A 22,040-nucleotide genomic window follows, 5' to 3' on the forward strand; every position below is an offset into this window, starting at 1 on the left:
GAGACCCTAGTTTTGTAGTCGTTTTAATAATGCTTTCCTGTGGATGTTATGTCTCAAATTTTCAACGGCGTAAGGACGAAATCAGCGGACAACAGGTAGAGTTCTGTGACCCAGGGTTTCCCAAACTCAGTCATGCCCCACCCCCCCCATGTTTTGTTTCACTACAATGATGATTCAAATAACACACTCATTATTAAGCTTTGATTATTTTAATCAGCTGTGTAGTGCTAGGGAAAAATACAAAAATAATGCACCCAGGGGGGGTCCCAGGACTAAGTTTGGGAAACCCAGCTGTGACCCACTTAAAGCCTTTTTACTTTTCCAGACCCGTTAAAATGAATGAAAATGTTTTTTGTGTAGACGCAATCCAGTCTGAATATATGACCCAAAAGGAATTTGCTGCAAGTGCATCCTGCTAGTGTGTCCAGTTCCACCGTTCAGAAAACACTGAGTGGCCTAGTCTTTAGACTCTTGAAGTCCACCTCTATAAAGACCTTAAGGAAATTAATTGCTGTGACTTATAGTACATTCCCCAGGCACTTAGGCTCTCTGTGAAACAATTACTTCTCTCTACCAAGAGCGTATTTTTACTCCTATTTTAGATTAATGTGTAGTTTCCAAGTACATACTCTGGAGGGCAGTAAAAGACAACTAATGGTTTTTCATTGACGACTGCAGCTGGTTTAAGGTAGCATGAACCCAGTCACACCACTATCACAGCACTGCCAGGGCAGTTAGTTTAAGATCTGAACAGGAAGCCACTATAATAAGTCTAATTTGTCTGGGCTAGCAAGTACAGGTATGTTTAGACTCACATACATACATTCTTATCTGTTTTACCTATGTAATAGTGTCCCTGTGTTGGGAACCAATTATGCACTGCAAAAAGTGAAATCTAAGCAAGTTTAAATGTTATATTAAGTGATAATTCACTTAAAATGAGTTATTTTCTTGTTTTTTCTTACCAAGCTAAATGATCGAATGTCATTGGAAAATAATTTTGCTTATTTTAACCTATAAAAAGCTTAATAAAAGTATTTCTTATTTCAAGATCTTTTAAGATATTTGACCTTAATCATCATAGTAATTAATGTAAAATATCTTGAAAAATATCTTGAAATAAGATAAATGACTCGTATTACGTATTTTTTAGGTTAAAATAAGCAAAATGATCTGCCACTGACGTTAGATAATTTAGCTTGGTAAGAAAAAAACAAGAAAGAAACACATTTTAAGTAAATTATCACTCAATATAAAATAGCCATGCTTAGATTTAACTTTTTTGTAGTGTGGTCTTATTTTACGTTATGGTTACGGATATGGACCAAAGGATAGTTTTCATTTCTGCAAAAGCCCCCTTAGAGATAAGCATGGCTTTCTCATTTGAGAGGATTTCAGTGGAATGGGAATACAGTTCTCTATATAGCAGCCGCAGGAAAATGCCCCTGTCCTTGTAGCCTCTCTCTCTCTCTCTCTCTCTCTTTGCCCCCTCTCCCTCTCTCTCCCCCCTCTCACTCGCCTTTCTGCTCTCCCTGATTAACCTGTGGGCCCTGCTGTGTCCAGTGTCAGCCTGCTCCATCCTGGGATTCTTTTAATTTTCCTCTTAAAAATGGACTCCATTGGTGCCTGCAAGAAGATTTGAAGAGCTCTTAAAGGTTGACTCAGTGATATGCCGTAGATGCAGAACATAAACAGCATAGTGGGTCAATTTCCACAACAACTTAGTGCTGAAGTGCGAGGCTACACCTCTCCGCTGTTTGGTCCCCTGGCTACCACGCTGTAACAGCTTGAAGTGTATCATGCACATATGCAGATACTGTGTGTGACCATGTGGGAGCTAATTATTGCATCTCGCTCATCTCAATGGCCGTTTTAGAGAAGATCAAACCCAAATGTATCATGGGCAAATTGTGCCTGGCTGACTGATCTACAAATAATAATGGGTAGTTATTTATGATGCAAGGTTCTTCGTCGATCAGTCAGTCGGCAGTCACCTGCACGATCTGCTGCAATGTCGAACAGCCCATTGTATACCGTGATACATTTAGCTGATGCCCGTACACCGTGACGTATTTCATTATGACGTACGTCATCTTCACGCAACCTCATTCCGCTACTGGACGGAGAGTGTGTGGTTTCACAGACGCAAGACAAGTTGGAGGAGAGCCTAGTCTCTCGTCAGAGATTGCATTTATTTTGGGAGATTTCAAAATATAACCATTTCATTGAAGACAGGAGACACGTATTGTTTCAGGTGATAAAACATGTTTTGTTTGTTACTTTTTCCTCAACTTGTTTCTCTAACTTTCTAGCTAGTCACGCTAGCTTACAGAGGAGCTAGCTAGCTAAAAGCTAGGCTAGGTTGAAGATACTGAAGCTAGCGACCTCCACCTAATAATGTTTTTTTTTTTTAAACGACATTACTATCACAATAAACTAAAACGGCAGGCAACAGTCATATAATATAATTGTCCCCAACGGCCAATGTGTATTATTTAACATTACTATTAAAATAGTACTCACTTATAAGAATGGGTAATTGTTTACAAATTACTAGCTATCCCATAAATCCATCACCAAAAACGTATTTTATTATTGTTCTGTGGTTTGCTAACTTCCTGTTCTATTGATGGACTCTGGCTGCACCATAGACTGTAAAAAGAATGGACAAAGCCACCGATGACATCAACCTATTGTTTCCTATATGAAGTCTCAGTGGTGCATTTGAAGATCAGGATTTGTTGTTTTGGCGTGTTGCGATCTTGCTTCATGGCGGAGTTTTTGGGAACATTGCATGTGCAGTTTGAGCTGCTCTGGGAAGTGATGTGCAGGCTAGCTCAGTGCTGCCCCCTCTCATTGAGTATATCACGTTGAAGGCCAACCGGGGTACTGCAGGCTGCACATTTCCTTTATAACTTCTTCTGTGTGCGATTTTAAAATAATTGGTTCAAGGACATCTGGTTAAATAGAAGCAAGTATTGGCACCAGAAGATCATCAATCTCCCATTGACTAAAATGGGGGATCCTGCTTTCTGAAAACATTGCCTACAGTACCCTAGTTGGCCTTGGACTTGACATCCTCAGTGAGAGGGGGCAGTTGTTCTCCTCTGGACTGCACTAAAGACGATTCAGAGTTTGGAAAAATTAAAAGTATGTGGCATCCGTTTCGCAACAAAGCCTTCAACCACAAGAGGAGCGCTGCTATACCACTCCATTGTTGACAGTCCCCATTGAAATGAATGACGTCCGGCGCAACTCAACAGACTGCTGAGATGTAATGTGAATGAGGCTTGAGTCTACCGTTTAAGTACTCATATGTAGGCCCGACTGTGCTGATAGTGTACGTAAAGTGCCTTTTTCCACATGTTGTTACAACCTGAATTTAAAATGGATTAAATTGAGATTTTTGAGAACTTCACACAATACCCTATAATGTCAAAGTGGAATTATGCTCCCTTTGCTGTTTCCTGAAGTTCACAATCATCTCTTTTGTTTTTCTGACATTGAGTGAGAGGTTATTTTCCTGACACCACACTCCGAGGGGCCTTACCTCCTCCCTGTAGGCTGTCTCGTCGTTGTTGGTAATCAAGCCTACCACTGTAGTGTCGTCTGCAAACTTGATGATTGAGTTGGAGGCGTGCATGGCCACGCAGTCGTGGGGGAACAGGGAGTACAGGAGAGGGCTGAGAGTGCACCCTTGTGGGGCCCCAGTGTTTAGGATCAGTGGAATGGAGATATTGTTTCCTACCTTCACCACCTGGATTTCGGCCCGTCAGGAAGTCCAGGACCCAGTTGCACAGAGCGGGGTTTCAAGCTTAATGATGAGTTTGGAGCGTACTATGGTGTTGAATGCTGAGCTGTAGTCAATGAACAACAGACTTACATAGATATTCCTGTTGTCCAGATGGGATAGGGCAGTGTGATGGCGATTGCATCGTCTGTGGACCTATTGGGGCGGAAAGCAAATTGGAGTGGGTCTAGGGTAACAGGTAGGGTGGAGGATATATGATCCTTGACTAGTCTCTCAAAGCACTTCATGATGACAGAAGTGAGTGCTACGGTGCGAGAGTCATTTAGTTCAATTACCTTAGCTTTCTTGGGAACAGGAACAACAGTGGCCATCTGGAAGTATGTGGGGACAGCAGACTGAGATAGGGATTGATTATGTCCGTAAACACACCAGCCAGCTGGTCTGCGCATTCTCTGAGGATGCGGCTAGGGATGCCGTCTGGGCCAGCAGCCAAGCGAGGGTTAACACGTTGAAATGTTTTACTCACGTTGGCCATAGAGGAGGAGAGCCCACAGTCTTTGGTTGCAGGCCATGTCGGTGGCACTGAATTGTCCTCAAAGCGCGCAAAGAAATTATTTAATTTGTCTGGGAGCAAGACGTCGATGTCCGCGACAGGGCTGGTTTTCTTTTTGTAACCCGTGATTGTCTGTAGACCCTGCCACATACGTCTCGTGTTTGAGCCGTTGAATTGCAACTCCACTTTGTCTCTATACTGACGCTTTGCTTGTTTGATTGCCTTACGGAGGGAATAACTACACTGTTTTGTATTCGGTCGTGTTTCCAGTCACCTTGGCATGATTAAATGCTGTGGTACGTGCTTTCAGTTTTGCTCGAATGCTGCCATCAATCCACGGTTTCTGGTTAGGGAAGGTTTTAATAGTCACAGTGAGTACATCTCCTATACACTTCCTCATAAACTCGCTCACCGAGTAAGCGTATCCGTCAATGTTATTGTCTGAGGCTACCTGGAACATATTCCAGTCCACGTGATCGAAGCATTCTTGAAGCATGGAATCTGATTGGTCAGACCAGCGTTGGATAGACCTAAGCACAGGTGCTTCCTGTTTTAGTCATGGTCAGATTTGCCAAAAGGAGGGCGGGGGAGGTGTTGTTTGCATTGCGGAAGCTAGAATAGCAGTGGTCGAGTGTGTTACTCGCTTGTGTACTGCAATCAATATGCTGATAGAATTTAGGTAACCTTGTTCTCAGATTAGCTTTGTTAAAATCCCCAGCTACAATAAATGCAGCCTCAGGATATATGGTTTCCAGTTTGTATATAGCGCAGTGAAGTTCCCTGATGGCATTTTTGGTATCTGCTTGCGGGGGGATATACACGGCTGTGACGATAACCGAGAAGAGTTCTTTTGTGAGAATCCGGTCGGCATTTGATTGTGAGGAATTCTAGGTCAGGTGAACAAAAGGACTTGAGTTCTTGTATGTTGTTACAATTACACCATGAGTCATTAATCAGGAAACATACACTCCCGCCCTTCTTCTTACCAGAGAGATGTTTGTTCCTGTCGGCGCGATGCACTGAAAATCCCGTTGGCAGTACAGACTCCGACAGCATGTCCCCAGCTAGCCATGTCTCCGTGAAACAGAGTATGTTACAATCCCAGATATCTCTTTGGAAAGAAACTCTTGCCTTAATTTCGTCGACTTTGTTAACTAGGGACTGGACATTAGCGAGTAATATATTCGGAAGCGGTGGGTGGTGTGCGTATCCAAAGCCTCACTAGAAGACCGCTACGGCACCATCTCCTCCGATGGTGTTGTTTTGGGCCGGCCTCTGGAATCAGTTCAAATGCCCTGGGAGGTGCAGACAAATAATCCACTTTGGGAAAGTCGTATTTTTGGTCGTAGTGCTGGTTGTGCTGGTAAGTTGGCGTCTCTCTGAAATCCAATAGTTCTTCCCGGCTGTATGTAATAACACTTAAGGTTTCCTGGGCTAACAATGTAAGAAACAAAACATTAAAAAAAATAATAGAGCACAGTTTCCTAAGGGCTTGAACCAAAGCTGCCATCTCTATCGGTGCCAGCTTGGGGTAGAAGCTGTTAAAGAGCCGTTTGGACCAAGACTTGGAGCTCTGGTATCGCTTGCCATGCGGTAGCAGAGAAAACAGTGTATGACTTGGGTGACTGGAGTTTTTGACAATTTTTTGAGCCTTCCTCTGACACCGCCTGGTATATAGGTCCTGGATGGCAGGAAGCATTGGCCACAGTGATGGGCTGTACGCACTACCCTCTGTAGCGCCTTATGGTCAGATACCGAACAGTTGCCATACCAGGCGGTGATGCAACCAGTCAGGATGCTCTTGATGGTCCAGCTTTTGAACTTTTTGAGGATCTGGGGACCCATGCCAAATCGTTTCAGTCTCCTGAGGGGGAAAAGGTGTTGTCTTCACAACTGTCTTGGTGTGTTTGGACCATGATAGTTTGTTGGTGATGTGGACACCTTGGAACTTGAAACTCTCGACCCGCTACACTTCAGCCCCGTTGATGTAAATGGGGGCCTGTTCGGCCCTCCTTTTCCTGTAGTCCACGATCATCTCCTTAGTCTTGCTCACACTGAGGGAGAGCTTGTTGGCCTGGCACCACAATGACAGGTCTTTGACCTTCTCCCCATAGGCTGTCTCATTGTTGTCGGTGATCAGGACTACCACTGTTGTGTCATCAGCAAACTTCATTTTTTTTATTTAACCTTTATTTAACCAGGTAGGATAGTTGAGAACAAGTTCTAATGATGGTATTGGAGTAGTTTTTGGCCACGTAATCATGGGTGAACAGGGAGTACAGGAGGGGACAAAGTACGCACCCCTGAGGATCAGCGTGGCAGATGTCTTGTTGCCTACCCTTACCACCTGGGTGTGTCCCGCCAGGAAGTCCAGGATCCAGTTGCAGAGGGAGGTGTTTAGTCCCAGGGTCCTTAGTTTAGTGATTAGCTTTTTGGCCACTATGGTGTTGAACGCTGAGCTGTAGTCAATGAACATCATTCTCACATAGATGTTCTTTTTGTCCAGGTGGGAAAGTTTGAATACTTATGTGAATGAGATATTTCTGTATGTAATTTTCAATACATTTGCAGAAATGTCTAAAAACATGTTTTTAATCCATTTTGAATTCATGCTGTAACCCAACAAAATGTTGAACAAGTCAAGGGGTATTAATACTTTCTGAAGGCACCGTATAAGATTTACAAAAGCAAAGTACATGGGTGTTTCTCCCACCATAGAATGGAGCTCTGTGTGCATTACACAAACAACTGGTGAACCTCACCTGCATTTCATCTAATCGTCAGTATATATTGCGAGTGGAAGGTGCAGGCTAAAGTGGCCAATTTAGATAGGGGCTGCAGGTGGCTATGTCTTCTTTGTGAAAGACCAAACTCTCATACTGTGTGTTTAGAATAAAATAGGACTGGCCTTAGAGGAAAACAGGAAAACCATTCTGTCTTTGTAATTCATTTTCTTTCTTTCACACAGTATTATAGTATTGTTTATTTTGTGGGGGCACACTACCATCTTCTGCAATGTGATATGTATGGAGATGTGTTTTGGGGAATTCAGCAGATGGATGTTATACTCTATTTAGTACACACAGTATAACCCTATTCCACCAAATGTGAGATCACATTTTCTCTGCCTTTAATGTCAAATTTAATAGAATTCCAAAAATAGACTCACAAACGTGTTTGAACTTTTGTGGCACTGATCACCTATGGGTTGTAGTGAATTGGACTACATTCATTTTGGGCTCATCCTGCACCTGAATGTAGCCTAGCTCTTCAGTAGTGTACCATAGCAAGGTCGTTCCACCAATTCGGTGCCGTTTGAGAAGTGAAGGGCCTCCCGAGTGGCGCAGCAGTCTAAGGCACTGTGTCGCAGTGCTAGAGGCGTTACTACAGACCCGGGTTCATTCCTGGGCTGTGCCACAACCAGCCATGGCCGGGAGTCTCATAGGACGGCGCACAATTGTCCCAGCGTCATCCGGGTTAGGGGACGGTTTGGCCTGTGCGGTTTTAATTGGCTCATTGTGCTCTAGCGACTCCTTGTGGTTGGCCGGGTGCCTGCAGGCTGACCCCAGTCACGCTGGACGGTGTTGCCTCCGACACATTGGTGAGTCTGGGTTAAGCTGGCGGGTTGTTTAGGTAGAGAGGTTAGTCGGGTCATGTTTCGGAGAATGCAAGACTCCACCTTCGCCTCTCTCGAGCACGTTGAGAAGTTGCAGCGATGAGCCTAGATCGAAAAAGGGGGTAAAAAATAATACAGTTGAAGTCGGAAGTTTATATACACCTGAGCCAAATACATTTAAACTCAGTTTTTCACAATTCCTGACATTTAATCCTACTAAAAATTCCCCGACTCCTTGTGGTGGGCCGGTTGCCTGCAGGCTGACCCCAGTCACCAGTTGAACGGTGTTGCCTCCGACACATTGGTGGGATCACCAAGTTCATTTTAAGAATGTGAAATGTCAGAATAATAGTAGACAATGATTTATTTCAGCTTTTATTTCTTTCATCACATTCCCAGTGGGTCAGAAGTTTACATACACTCAATTAGTATTTGGTAGCATTGCCTTCAAATTGTTTAACTTGGGTCAAATGTTTAGGGTAGCCTTCCACAAGCTTCCCACAATAAGTTGGGTGAATTTTGGCCCATTCTTCCTGACAGAGCTGGTGTAACTGAGTCAGTTTTGTAGGCCTCCTTGCTCGCACACACTTTTTCAGTTCTGCCCACAAATTTTCTATGGGATTGAGGTCAGGGTTTTGTGATGGCCACTCCAATACCTTGACTTTGTTGTCCTTAAGCCATTTTGTCACAACTTTGGAAGTATGCTTGGGGTCATTGTCCATTTGGAAGACCCATTTGCGACCAAACTTTAACTTCCTGACTGATGTCTTGAGATGTTGCTTCAATATATCCACATAATTTTCCTACCTCATGACTCTATCTATTTTGTGAAGTGCACCAGTCCCTCCTGCAGCAAAGCACCCCAACAACATGATACTGCCACCCCCGTATTTCACGGTTGTGATGGTGTTCTTCGGCTTGCAAGCCTCCCCCTTTTTCCTCCAAACGTAACGATGGTCATTATGGCCAAACAGTCCGATTTTTGTTTCATCAGACCAGAGGACATTTCTCCGAAAAGTACGATCTTTGTCCCCATGTGCAGTTGCAAACCGTAGTCTGGCTTTTGTATGGCGGTTTTGGAGCAGTAGCTTCTTCCTTGCTGAGCAGTCTTTCAGGTTGTGTCGATATAGGACTCATTTTACTGTGGATATAGATACTTTTGTACCTGTTTCCTCCAGCATCGTCACAAGGTCCTTTGCTGTTGTTCTGGGATTGATTTGCACTTTTCGCACCAAAGTACGTTAATCTCTAGGAGACAGAACTTGTCTCCTTCCTGAGCGGTATGACGGCTGCGTGGTCCCATGGTGTTTATACTTGCGTACTATTGATTGTACAGAAGAACTTGATTACCGTTAGGCGTTTGGAAATTGCTCCAAAGGATGAACTAGACTTGTGGGGGTCTACAATTTTTACTGAGTTCTTGGCTGATTTCTTTTGATTTTCCCATGATGTCAAGCAAAGAGGTACTGAGTTTGAAGATAGGCCTTGAAATACGAGTTTATATATTAAACTTAATCAGACCAACAGTTTTCAGTTGTGCTAACATAATTGCAAAAGGTTTTCTAATGATCAATTAGCCTTTTATAATGATAAACTTGGATTAGCTGACACAACGTGCAATTGGAACACAGGAGTGATGGTTGCTGATAATGGGCCTCTGTTTATGGAATATCTACATAGGAGTACAATCAGCCGTTTCCAGCTACAATAGTAATTTACCAGTGTTTCTGATCAATTTGATGTTATTTTAATGGACAAAAAACCATCTCAATAGGTAAAACATGACTATAGTAAGTGCCTATTAGGTGCCACATAAAGTAACGGAGTTGGCCGTAACAGTGTTGACGATTTCATCTTAACTCAGCCATTAATCACCTCTTGACAGGAGGAATGGACTCTTGTTGTGTACAACAGGCAGTGGCATTTGAATGCAAGCTTTAAAAAAACACTAAAAAAACATGTTAAATCCCAAAACATTTCTAGCCTGTCTATCTATGGGTAACAGGGTTGACATGTTTTGCTCAACCTGCTCAGTTTTTCACCAGAAAAGGGCCAAAAAGACTAGACCCAGCTCCTCTACTTTCACACTATGATTTGACTATTAGATGTTCTATGTTGCTTTTTGGGGAAAAAAATAAATTGAAGGAGTAGTTTCACCGTATTAAAATGACGGTTCTGTTCACGTAACAGGGTTGTCTTTTAAAATGAGGGACAGACGTAAATTAATCACTAATCACGTGAAATAACTAGGGCTTTACAATGATGGTGAAACTTGGATACATTTTGGGATTAAGTGGGTTGAAATCTTCCTAGAAGTGACACAGGGTTGATGGAGGGCAATGTCAAAATGATACATTTCAGCAAGTTTTTATTCATATAAAAAAATCGCATTTATTGAATTCTCCATATATTAAAGAGCACTTTTTAACATAACATGCTTGTAAAATGCAATATTGGTGGACAATTTCTATTTAAAATATCAGAGAGACGCAAAAGGCACTCTCTTCGTGGAACGACCCACCAACAGCCTGGAAGACTGGGAACAATAAACCTGTTCGTTTGCACCACTCCTGAAGCTGTATGTTGATCTTAATGAGATGATACTGTTTAAAGACACAGTTGCTCAAACTTTCACAAGAAAAGAGCAGAAAATGCTGTCAAGAATTTTCTTTGCGATCTTTTGTGTCAACCTTCTGTCAAGTGTGTCAAGACCAGCAAAGTGGTTTGTCAATGATAAAATACATCAGAGCACTTCTAAAACTGTGAGTTTGAATACTTAATAAACCAAACATATGTTCGATAAGCCGCCCCCCACCAAAGGAGGGACAAGAGTTCACCAATCTAAATCTAAACTTCAAAGGCACCATCTCTTCTCTTATGCTAGCTTCCCTTTCAACAAATTAGGTCAAGTTTCCTCAGCAATTTTAGAAATTAGGAGACTGCCTCTTTGAAATGTAATCACGTTTAGCAGCATGAGTAAACACATTGCAGACAGTCTTCTATTACTTCAAACAATTGAACTTTAGATATTGTCACTAATAATTATTCTAAATGTGTATAGCTTTGATGCAGCAGCACAGGCACAATACGCTTGTTAGGATAAATATTTGTTGTCTGTTATAGTAATACACTTGTAACGATGGTTGGAATTCAATTGTAACACATTATACTCCACATTATACACATACACACACAAATAAGAAACATGGCGACGGACAGTGATGGCTGAGTTGGAGGAGATGAGTGTCTCATGGGACAGGGCACAAGCTGTGGCCAAAGACCGACTTCAGTGGCAGAAGATTATTGCAGTCTTAGGTCCCACAAGGAACAAAGAAGACTAAGTAAGTAAGTAACATTCTACTCTTCTGCAATGCAGTTTCAACCAAGCTGTTGCTATACCATATCACGTCAACAGAGGTGTCAACTGGGTTATGGTCCGTTGACCAGGGCCCAGTCAGACCCACTAGGACTGAGACTGAGACAGGAGTTGCAGAAAAAGGTGATTCCTCACAACCTGTCAAAGGCGTTGACACCCTCTTGGTGATCTTCCGATTTCTTGAAAGGGAAAGAGTGAACATTTTCCTTATGGCTTCTCTGTTGTACGGGGTGGAATGTAGGAGGAAGATGAGTTATTCAGGACAAGCAACCATTTATTGCAGTAAAACCTCCCACAGAGAAGGAGCTCTCAAATAATTATGCAAAGATATTGGGATCACTTAACACCCCCACTTGGTTACGGTGGGAAAGTTGTTATAAAATGTCTTCATTTGTGTGCTTTCTTGTGTAACACCGGAATTGTAGTCTTGACGAAGGCTCAAAGGAACAGTTCTGCTTGTCCAAACTACCATTTGTAACGATGAGAAACATCCAATAGCCTGTTTGTTGTGAAGCAGAGAAGGGAAATTAAACATGAGAAAGACAGGAGAACAGCAGAGTGGTGCAACTGTGAGAGCACAAGAAGGACCTTCACAGTAGTGTCTCTCTGGGTTGCTCTCTTTGATTCAACACTGCTGTTACATCATATGGGCGCTATTCACGCAGGCCTGAATGCATGTTGTTATTCGTTGCATGTTTTCAGGTTTGGTCTGAGTTTCCTGAGTGAATGCAAAAGTCCTTGTTGTCTGAGTGAATGCAGGTCATCATTGCATGTTCTGGTTATGAATACATGATTAACATGAATTTCTGTCTCCTCTAAATATGACTTTCAAAAACAGCTCGCTTAACAAGTATTACGGTGCAGAGGGGTTTAATCCGCTATTCCTCTTACTCAACATTTAAATGCCCCACTAATGATAGGCCTAATAAGCTCCTTTTCACGGTGGTCCCACAGTTTTAGCTTTGTTCAGGAATGATTCAAATTCAGACATTTCAGTTTTGTCTCTGTAAAGGTGAATTCCTCTTGATTGAAACACATCATACTAATTAGGCATAAGCCAACTGAACATTGTGTAAGAGGACTATCCAGTGGGCAACATGAAGGGTAGAACGGGGACGGGGAGAGAGAGATGGATACTGAGAGAGAGGGAGCTCTTCAGCTGTCCAAGTCTCCTGCAGTAGTCAGAGGTTTGAGGGGTACGTACACAGCAGCCAGCACTTCTTTCAGGGGATATATGGTCAACTACACCAGCGGTCTCTATTTAAGCAAAGCCAACACGTTCAGTGAGGGAGGGTAGACAGTTTTCTTTCTTTCTCTCCTGGGTGAGCTGCCTTTCTATCATGCAGCAGACGTTCTGGGTGAATTCACCCAGGGATTGTATGGCCCACAGCGGGGACTTTGAGCTGGCGCTTATCTTTTCATTCGCTGACAGGAGAAAAAGCCCCATGGTCCCAGGTATCACCCCTCAACAAACCCTCCAACCTCTGGGGACAGCTGGCGGTCAGCGAGTGGTGAAGTGGAGCCTCGTCTGGCAGGGTATAGCCTAGCGCTGTGGTCTGCCCTGATCCAATCACAAGGTTGGAAATGAATTTGTGGGTCGTCATAGCCCGAGGATGGCATGGCGGTCACCTACCTCCTGGGTTCTGACTGATACACATGTCCTTGTATGGAGTGGCAGGCAGCCTAGTGGTTAGAGCATTGGGCCAGTAACCGAAAGGTTGATGGATCGAATCCCCGAGCTGACAAGGTAAAAATCTGTCTTTCTGCCCCTGAACAAGGCAGTGAACCCCCTGTTCCCCGGTAGGCCATCATTGTAAATAATAATTTGTTCTTAACTGACTTGCCTAGTTAAATATATATATATATATATTTTTTTATATGAATTTCATGAGTGCCCTGCTCTCCCGTATGCATTCACAAGATGTGTTCATATTGACTATGTGTGTGGGAATGTACTGTTTATAGATATCAGAAAACATATTGGATGAAAGTGTAGGCAGTGCAAAGTCTGTGTAATTGTTGTCCGTATCTGAAATCTTAGCCAGAACAGGACCATGTTCTTGTTATATTTTGGATTTGGTGCTGGTAACGTTGGCTGGCTGTCTGTCTCTCTCAGCATGTCATTGTCATTCCTGAGGGCACCCCTGGGAGATCCCCTTGACTGGCCATCTGGATACCTACTGTAGAAACATGCTCTGTCCACATCCACTAACTTGACAGATATCCTTATTTTGCCTGAGCCGAAACCTGGTTTATAGGGAGCTGTACGTGTCCTTGGTTTCACTGGGGCACAGATTTTGATTTTAAATAACACAGGAGTTGCTGCCCAAAAGGGGTGTCCGGTGAAAAAGGTGTAGGAAATGGATACTTCGTAAACGGCTGACTGCCGCTCAGAAAGTGGAACTGAAATATTGGTCATTGAAGTTTGTCAGCACCCAAAAGAAGAGGAAGAATATAAAATATGTCTGTATTTATAGTGTGATGGAGGTTTGGCACATCTACACTAGAATAAATAGTCTGAACTAGCACTCAATATAATGCATACATACACTGAGTGTACAAAACATTAAGAACACCTGCTCTGTCCATTGCATAGACAGACCAGGTGAAAGGTGAAAGCTAGGATCCCTTATTGATGTCACTTGTTAAATCCACTTCAGTCAGTGTAGATGACGGGGAGGAGACGGGATAAAGAAGGATTTTTAAGCCTTGAGACAATTGAGACATGGATTGTGTATGTGTGCCATTCAGAGTGTGAATGGGAAAGACAAAATTATAAAGTGTCTTTGAACGGGGTATGGTAGTACAGTAGGTGTCAGGCGCACCGGTTTGTGTCAAGAACTGCAACACTGCTGGGTTTTTCACGCTCAACAGTTCCCCGCGTGTATCAAGAATGGTCCATTACCCAAAGGACATCCAGCCAACTTGACACAACTGTCGGATGCATTGGAGTCAACATGGGCCAGCATCCCTCCCTGTAGAACGCTTTTGACACCTTGTAGAGTCCATGCACCAACGAATTGTGGCTGATTTGAGGGCAAAAAGGGGGGTGCAATTCAATATTAGGAAGGTGTTCCTAATGTTTTGTGTACTCAGTGTACGAATACATTCTGACCTTGTGTTTAGCTTTGTCACTGATACAATGATTAACATCTAGATAGGAATTTGATGAAAAGATGAGGAATTAAACAAGGGCATAAATTACTGTGGAATCAATGCTATGTATTAGTCCCAGAGGTAATCTCTAATTTTAAGAGTCTATTATAGCGGTTATTTCTGCTCACCTTTATGATAGGAGCCTATAATTTACTCAGTTGAGACACGCGCACACACACACACACGCATCAATGTAGAGGTTACTGGACATGGTGAATGCGAATCATTTGCATTCTTGTGTTACACGTACTGCAGTGAAAAATTAACTCTGACACAGAATTAATAGAAAACCAGTTTTGCCTGGGTCACAGTCTCTCCCTCTGATGGAGAACTGCATTATGGGGACTGTCTCTCTCCCCCCCCGCCCCAAATTACATAGAGACAATATGAGTGGTTGTGGGTCACGATTACCCATGTGCTCACAAGTATTGCACGCTCAGATATTTAGAGAACTTAGAAAAGCTGTAGAAATGCATAAGAACTGTTATTCATCATGGTGATCTTTTAACATGACTTATGTTCCACAAAGTTTCTCTAACTGATTATTCGATTGGATGACATATGTACACTTACATAAATACATACATAAGTTATAAAATTCAATATGAGTGGGAAGGCTAATATTCTTCGAGAACCTTAACTCCCACAGCCAACCATAAAAAGAGCACATTTTCATCGGTGACTTTTGTTCATATTGACATTTCAAACGTTTGACATTTCAGATGTACTGTATTAGCGAACATAAACTGGATTGACTCTCAGAAATACACTTATTTTTCTTCATAAACCGAATTACAATAAGTTCAAATGTGGCAACACTTTGAGAGTTCATGTTTATGCATGGCTAGGTCTCAGCAAAGCTAAGATATTTATTTTTCTCACAGTAAGAGAAGCTTGTTTTTTGAAATGCCTGTAAAATAGATTCTTGGCTGCCTTGTTCCGGAACGATTGAGGGAAAGCAGTGAATGTAAAATGAATGTTGAGCTAAACTAATGTCTTGAAGTACACCTGATTCACATTAAACCCATTTCTCTTTGGTTGTCCTCTCGTATCTAAATTTTTTCATAGCTGTTACCTCACTTCAGGGGGCAAATGATGTAGTCACCTTTTTATCCTGAAATACACCAACTTATTTCACATTGGCAGTCACATTTATTGTAAATATGAATCTAATGTTTCTGAACACTTCTACATTAATGTGGCTGCTACCATGGTTATGGATAATCGTGAATAAGAGGCATAAATATCCTAGACCTAAAAAAATGCTAACCTCCCATGGTAATGGGGAGAAGTTAGCTTGTCTTGGGGGACTGATCTTTATGCATCTGTAACTTTCTCACTCATCAACATTCACAATTTATGTATGATTATCCGTAATCATGGTAGCATCCCCATTAAGGTAAAAGTGTTCATGCATTATTTACCAATCATTTCTATTGGGCACAACATAATCTGAAACACAACCAATTTTTCTTCTTCTCCAAATGCATCCAAGACGTTTATAGAGTAACAAGCTTGATGTAGTCATTGTGTTCTAGTAATATGGGACCAAATACTCAACTTTTGATAAAATGTAATACACTATTTTTGCTAAGTGAAATTGTCCAAATACTTGTCACCTTCAAATGGGGGAGTGCTTTCATTTCCAACAGTAAAACAGATATGTATTAAAGTACCCTCAAATAAAAGGTGACATTCTGTACTGTCTCCTAATATAAAACATTTGATCTCAAATCCAAAACGCTGTTGTATAGAGCCAAATTAAAAGTTTTAGCTTCACTGTCCAAATAAAGTGTTCAGAGTAGCCAGCCGATAATTGCATTCGTCTCGCCATGACACCCATGCCAAATCATGCTATACAATATAGTCAGTGTACAATTACCTGGCAGAGGCAGTATCCTATGACATTGAGACTCACACATGAATGATGTTGCATTATTTTCAGGGTCATTATCTACAGGGACTCCCTCGTTAGTGGTATAGGCTTTTCACTGTGGCCAGCTGTTTATGTGCAAACACATACATACACACACTGCAGGAGGCGGAGGATTGTAACTGTCCTTTTCTCCAGCTCCCAGGGTTGCAGAGGGAGTGTGAAAAGTTCATTTAGATTTATCAAGAAAAGTGTTCCAGAACAAATAATACAGCAACACATTCTCTGCTGGGACCTGTATCTACTAGTACATTTGCATAAAGGTCCACACATCAAAAGTAGCGGGTGCCCTTTTTAAAATATTAATGTGCAGCTTGTTTGAAGCTCCCTCTCTGCTTTGTAGCGCCTCCCTATCAAAGGCAGGGAAAGGGAGGGAGAGGAGGGAGTTGTGTGTATGTATAGGGCTGTGTGTGTAAATGTAGGTTTTCTGTCAGCTCCTGCCCTATTTTCTCTCCTTTTCCCATCGGTCAGCTTGTCAGTTTACCATGTCTTCAGACTTGACAGAGACTGTGATTTCAAATAGCTATTCAATTGGCAACCAATTCCTTATCTCTCCAGGACAAATTAAGCGGACTAGTTGCTATACTTATAGGCAGGGATGGCGGCCACGCTCCTTTTGTAGGCCTACGGATCAATTTCCACCCAATGTTCTTTAAATAATACATTTAAAAAAAATGTTTACTCAGTCGGGGTCTCGACTTATTGTTGAGAGTTAGAATAGTAGAATACACAAGGTGCATTTACATAATTTGGTTGTGCACCAGCAGTTTTTCCCTTGTTATGGCAGTCACTGGCAGTCAGTCAATTAAGCCCATGTGAGCTAAACATTTTTAGATTGGTAAATGAGTCTAATGGCTAGCTGTCTACATTTTAGTAATCATGGTCGAATTACCAACTGGGGGGCCCACATTGATTTTGTAAGCCACGCTCATTCAAATATCATATTAAAAACTGCAAACATTTCTCTCCACCCAATGGCAAAGTGTGTAGAATTGCATGAAATTAGCTGTTAAAACGGCTCATTTTTATCTCTGCCCCATAGCAAAATGAGTAGAAGTGGATGAAAGGAGTTATACAATTGTAAAACCTTTCCCCACCCCATGCCAAATGTGTACAATTGCTGCAAACTTGATTTAACACTGCAGCATTTTCTTTACATCCCATGGCAAAATGTGTAGAATTCTATGACATTAACTCAGATTTTTTTTTCTCTCTGCTGTCAAGACGGGGACCACAATTATTATTTTTTGCCTGCAAGGTCACGGGGGCCCCCCAACAAAATGTTTCTAAGGGTGGCTCTGACTGCATGTGTAGGTATGTATGTGGGTAGGCAGACCCGTGAGGCAGACCGGCGAGCCCCTCATGATTCGTGTTTTTGGGCCCCCACCCCCATCAAAGTTGCCCATCTCTGACTTAAAGTAAGGCATGAGAGCAAAATGTGTTGAAGGAAATGTTTTCATAGGGCCAGACAGACACTTACTGTAGATGCTGGTCGACACAACAGAGGGGAAATTGCTGTAGTGGCGTTTCTGCCTAGGCATCAGGTTTGAGGGGCAGACTGATTAACTTGTTTATGTGCCATGTCTGAGTTTCCTTTCCTCCTCTGAAGTCTGTGGTGGGAGTTGGTCATCTCTGTATATGGTAGAGATTTTTGGAAGGGATTGTCACGTGATTGAAGCGTAATATCCTTTAAGCATGGATGTGTGCGCGCAGTGTGTGTGCAGTGTGTGCGTGCATTGTGTGTGTGTGTGTGGGGGCACTTATGAGCCTTTCTCACATATGCTCAGACTAAAATGAATCATATTAAAAATAAGTTTCTGCACCATTTGTCACTACATTAAAATGAGTCATTTATCATGTTCCATTGTAGGTTGGACAATGTTTTCAAATGCAAATACTATTTAATTCATTAGTAACGGGTCCTACCTCATTCTACCTCATTTCCCGATATCATCGGGGAAATAAATGGATTGAGGTAGGAATGAGGTAGAACCCATTATTAGTGAATGTGTCTTTTGAAAAGTAGGTGTGCCTTGGACATTTCTCATGAATAATATCAATGTGAGCATGACGACTGTTATCTTTGGATAGGTATGGTACAAGTTCCAAAAATAAATTGAATAAAGTTGATTCTTAATGTACTGTATGTCTGCCTAGATTGTATTATTTGTAACAATATGTTCTTTCTACCTATTCACTATTCAGTGATATCTATTCATAAACACCTCAGATGATCATTGCAAAGACAGAGGATTTTTTTCTAATCTGGTTTTGGCCTTGAAAGTTAGCTGCTAGTGTCTGCTTCTGTTTATCTTCTGTTAATAGAATCTTATGATCAACTTCCCATCCACCATTCTGTTTCTCCCTATAGACAGGAAAGTTAACAACGTACTTTGTTTTACTTCGAGAGCTATTCCATCTGCCGCCTGTTAATTAAAATATGCATGAAACCAAACATTCGGTTAAAGCTGGAATCAGTAAATGGTTACAACTGCCTCGTCCGTTTGCAACAACAAAGAAGTTACTTCAAACAATGAAATCTGAGATCATTGCACACACGATAGAACAGCAGAGTGTATATTGCAATTTATTTTATTTTTTCACCACCATGCCTGGATGCTCCTTTCCTCCATTTTCCTAAACAAAATAAAAACAATAAGAATTGTGCTGGGACGAGCAGGGGCGCTGTTTCCCCTAATGCGGATTCCACCTTTTAACATGATCATTTCAATTCATCAAGGCGTGTTACCATTTGATTCCTTGAAACGTTGGCATACACAAGAATTTCATAAATGTAGTGCACTATTTGCTAATAATTCAAATAATCTTACACCGTTTTTTTTCTTTATTTTGGGTGAAGATACAAAGAGAAATGGAACCTCTATAGTTACCGTCATTTATTAGCTCCTCAGTAGCCCAACATGTAGCCTGCTGGCTGCCTTGTCTCTCAAGCTTTCTCTCTCCACACCTTCGGCTCGGGGACCCGTGGTTAATCAAGTTTAATTGAGGTAATATAGTATTGATTTCTCCTCTGTTTTCTCCGTTTTTTTACACTCTCTTGGCTCCAGGCGTGCCAGTGAGTACACAGTCGGTAACAGAAGCCTTGCTTTACCAACAGCTGTGTCATTTGTAATGGCCTAATTACCTGCATGATAAACAACTGCTGCTGGTCATTTGTCAGAAGGTGTACAACCTCAAAAGCCCATTGGCTGGGCTTTAGAATGGACTGCCACGCATGGAAGTGCATAGTGAAGTGATGGCGGTATTTGTGTTAGACGGAAGCTCTCTAATATGAAGACATTAAGGATTAATCCTAACTTGTGCCCGTTTTCTCTCAAATCTTACCTCATCAACTCATCATGATCATTAAGGAGAAGAACAGTAGCCCATCTCCCTCTTCTCACCTAGCTTGGAGACTACTTAAAGATTTAAATCACCTGGATCTAAATCAAATTTCAATATCCATGGGATCTTTTTTTCCCCTCCCTATTCCAGGGATGTGAACAGAATGGACAAGGCTTTAATTCATGCCTATACTTTTCGAAAAAATAATTGACCTTCAAAAGGAAATGGGAAGCGGAGGGAACCAGTCATTCATCACGGCCAAGTGAAGGACGTTTCACCATGCAGTCTTTTTATAGTTGCGAGGTCTATTTGGTTTAAATGACCCCTGCTGCGAATTATAGTTAATAGAACACAAACAGTCTCTTTGAAAAGTTATGGTAGACATTAAGGGCAGACCATATGCTCTTTAATTATTAAAACTGCTATGCTTCTCAATGCTTCAGTGACTTCTGCAACTACAGAAAAAGTAGCCAATGACCATAGTTTTGTAAACTACAGAAGTGAGGAAAGAGAGGGAGTATAAGTCAAGAATTGAGATCAGTAAGGAGGGCATTAGTCCTTTATGAGTGTTCTCGATAGTCCCTTTTCCGTCAGGCTGAACACTTTGAGCGAAATGTGCCACGACATGGGCAGGACCTTGAGCAGCTACAATTAGAGCCAGACTCTGACTGAAATCTATTTCCACATCCAGAGGGATCCGTAGCCTCCACGGAGTGCAGAAAACCCCCAGCCTTGTTGGCCTGGCCCCGCTACAGAGCCAATTCCTTTGGGGATCCTAATCATAGCTGCAAACTGAGAAATCGGGGTCAGGAAAATGCAAAGGAGAACTCCGGAGAGGACTGGGATAGAAGGCACTGAAATGTAGATTTTCTATACAGGACGACATCTTAATCCACTGATGTGCCCTGTACAGAGCTAGGCTCCAGTTGTAGTTGATGGGGCCTTCCTATGTGGTGTGCATACTGTAACTAACAGGCCTCGGTGATGAAACAGAATACCTTCAAAACAGAAAATGGAGATCAAATCAGAAATTCGATTTAAGATTGCCTTGTGGACAACATGACAACGCTTGTTCATAAAATGTATCAAAAATCCATTGTTTACCAGGCTTTGCTGTTCAAAAGAACTTGCATACAGTGTAGCTTATGCATGCAGAAGTGAGCAGTACAAGCCTTCTGTCAACAGGTCGAAGGTCCAAATCTAGCCTACTACTAAATATGGTTGCCTAGCAACACACAGTTTTATCATGCATGGTCTACGAAGTGGACATAAAGGCACTGTTGTTAACTTGTTAGCATTGTTTCAGCTTTTGATCATTTGGAGCCAAATTTGATAATCAGCATTGGAGCTCTGTTCCCTATTTCAATGTCCATCCTAACATCTCCCTTCCTCTCTCTTCTGATGTCAGTTAAAGAGTTTTCATTACATGCCATGCAACCTATTCCAGATGACTTCCTTTCAATCTGTCTTGATTCAATCCCAAAAAAAAGGTCTCCACTTAAAAGCCTTGGAAATGGGATACAATATGCAGCATTTCCTATTGGATTGAGTTTACTGCCAGGGGATTCAGCAAGGTAGCAATTAAATATGCAATTATGTAAACACACAGCATTGTCAAATGATATTTGTGGGCTGCGGCAGTGCATGCCAAGTTAACTATCTAAATTGTGCCAAATACATTTTTTGCAGCTGAGGGGTATCTACAAAGGAGGAGTTAGCCATCTAACTTGCCTAAATATTCTGACATCTTTTTTGAAAGATAAGCTTGAAACTGACATGATCTAGTTGACTCAACAACCAAAAACACATATGTACGTTTAGCTTTCTTAATGAACCATAAAATAAGTGGTTATTTCTGGTTGTTTATAGAAGTCAGCAGGATAACTCATTGATCCTGCTTTGCAGTATACCCCTCAGGCCTATTTATTTTAGTTTGAAAAGAAATGGTGCCCCTTATGCGCACTGCCGGTAATACGGTGTGTGTGTGTGTGTGTGTGTGTGTGTGTGTGTGTGTGTGGTGTGTGTGTGTGTGTGTGTGTGTGTGTGTGTGTATAAATATATATATATACACACTACCGTTCAAAAGTTTGGGGTCACTTAGAAATGTCCTTGTTTTTGAAAGAAGAAAAAAATGTGTCCATTAAAATAACATCAAATCGATCAGAAATACAGTGTAGACATTGTTATAATTGACTATTGTAGCTGGAAATGGTAGATTATTTAAATGGAATATCTACATAGGTGTACAGAGGCCCATTATCAGCAACCATCACTCCTGTGTTCCAATGGCACGTTGTGTTAGCTAATCCA

At 41.8% G+C, this 22,040-nt stretch overlaps 1 long non-coding RNA gene across 2 annotated transcripts in view; it reads left to right on the top strand.

Moving 5' to 3' along the window:
* Positions 1-22,040, top strand: part of LOC139583067 (uncharacterized) — a 67,176-nt gene that overhangs the window by 2,209 nt on the left and 42,927 nt on the right. The window lies entirely within an intron of this gene.

This window comes from Salvelinus alpinus, chromosome 8 (genome assembly GCF_045679555.1).
Source record: "Salvelinus alpinus chromosome 8, SLU_Salpinus.1, whole genome shotgun sequence".
Classification (NCBI taxonomy): domain Eukaryota; kingdom Metazoa; phylum Chordata; class Actinopteri; order Salmoniformes; family Salmonidae; genus Salvelinus; species Salvelinus alpinus.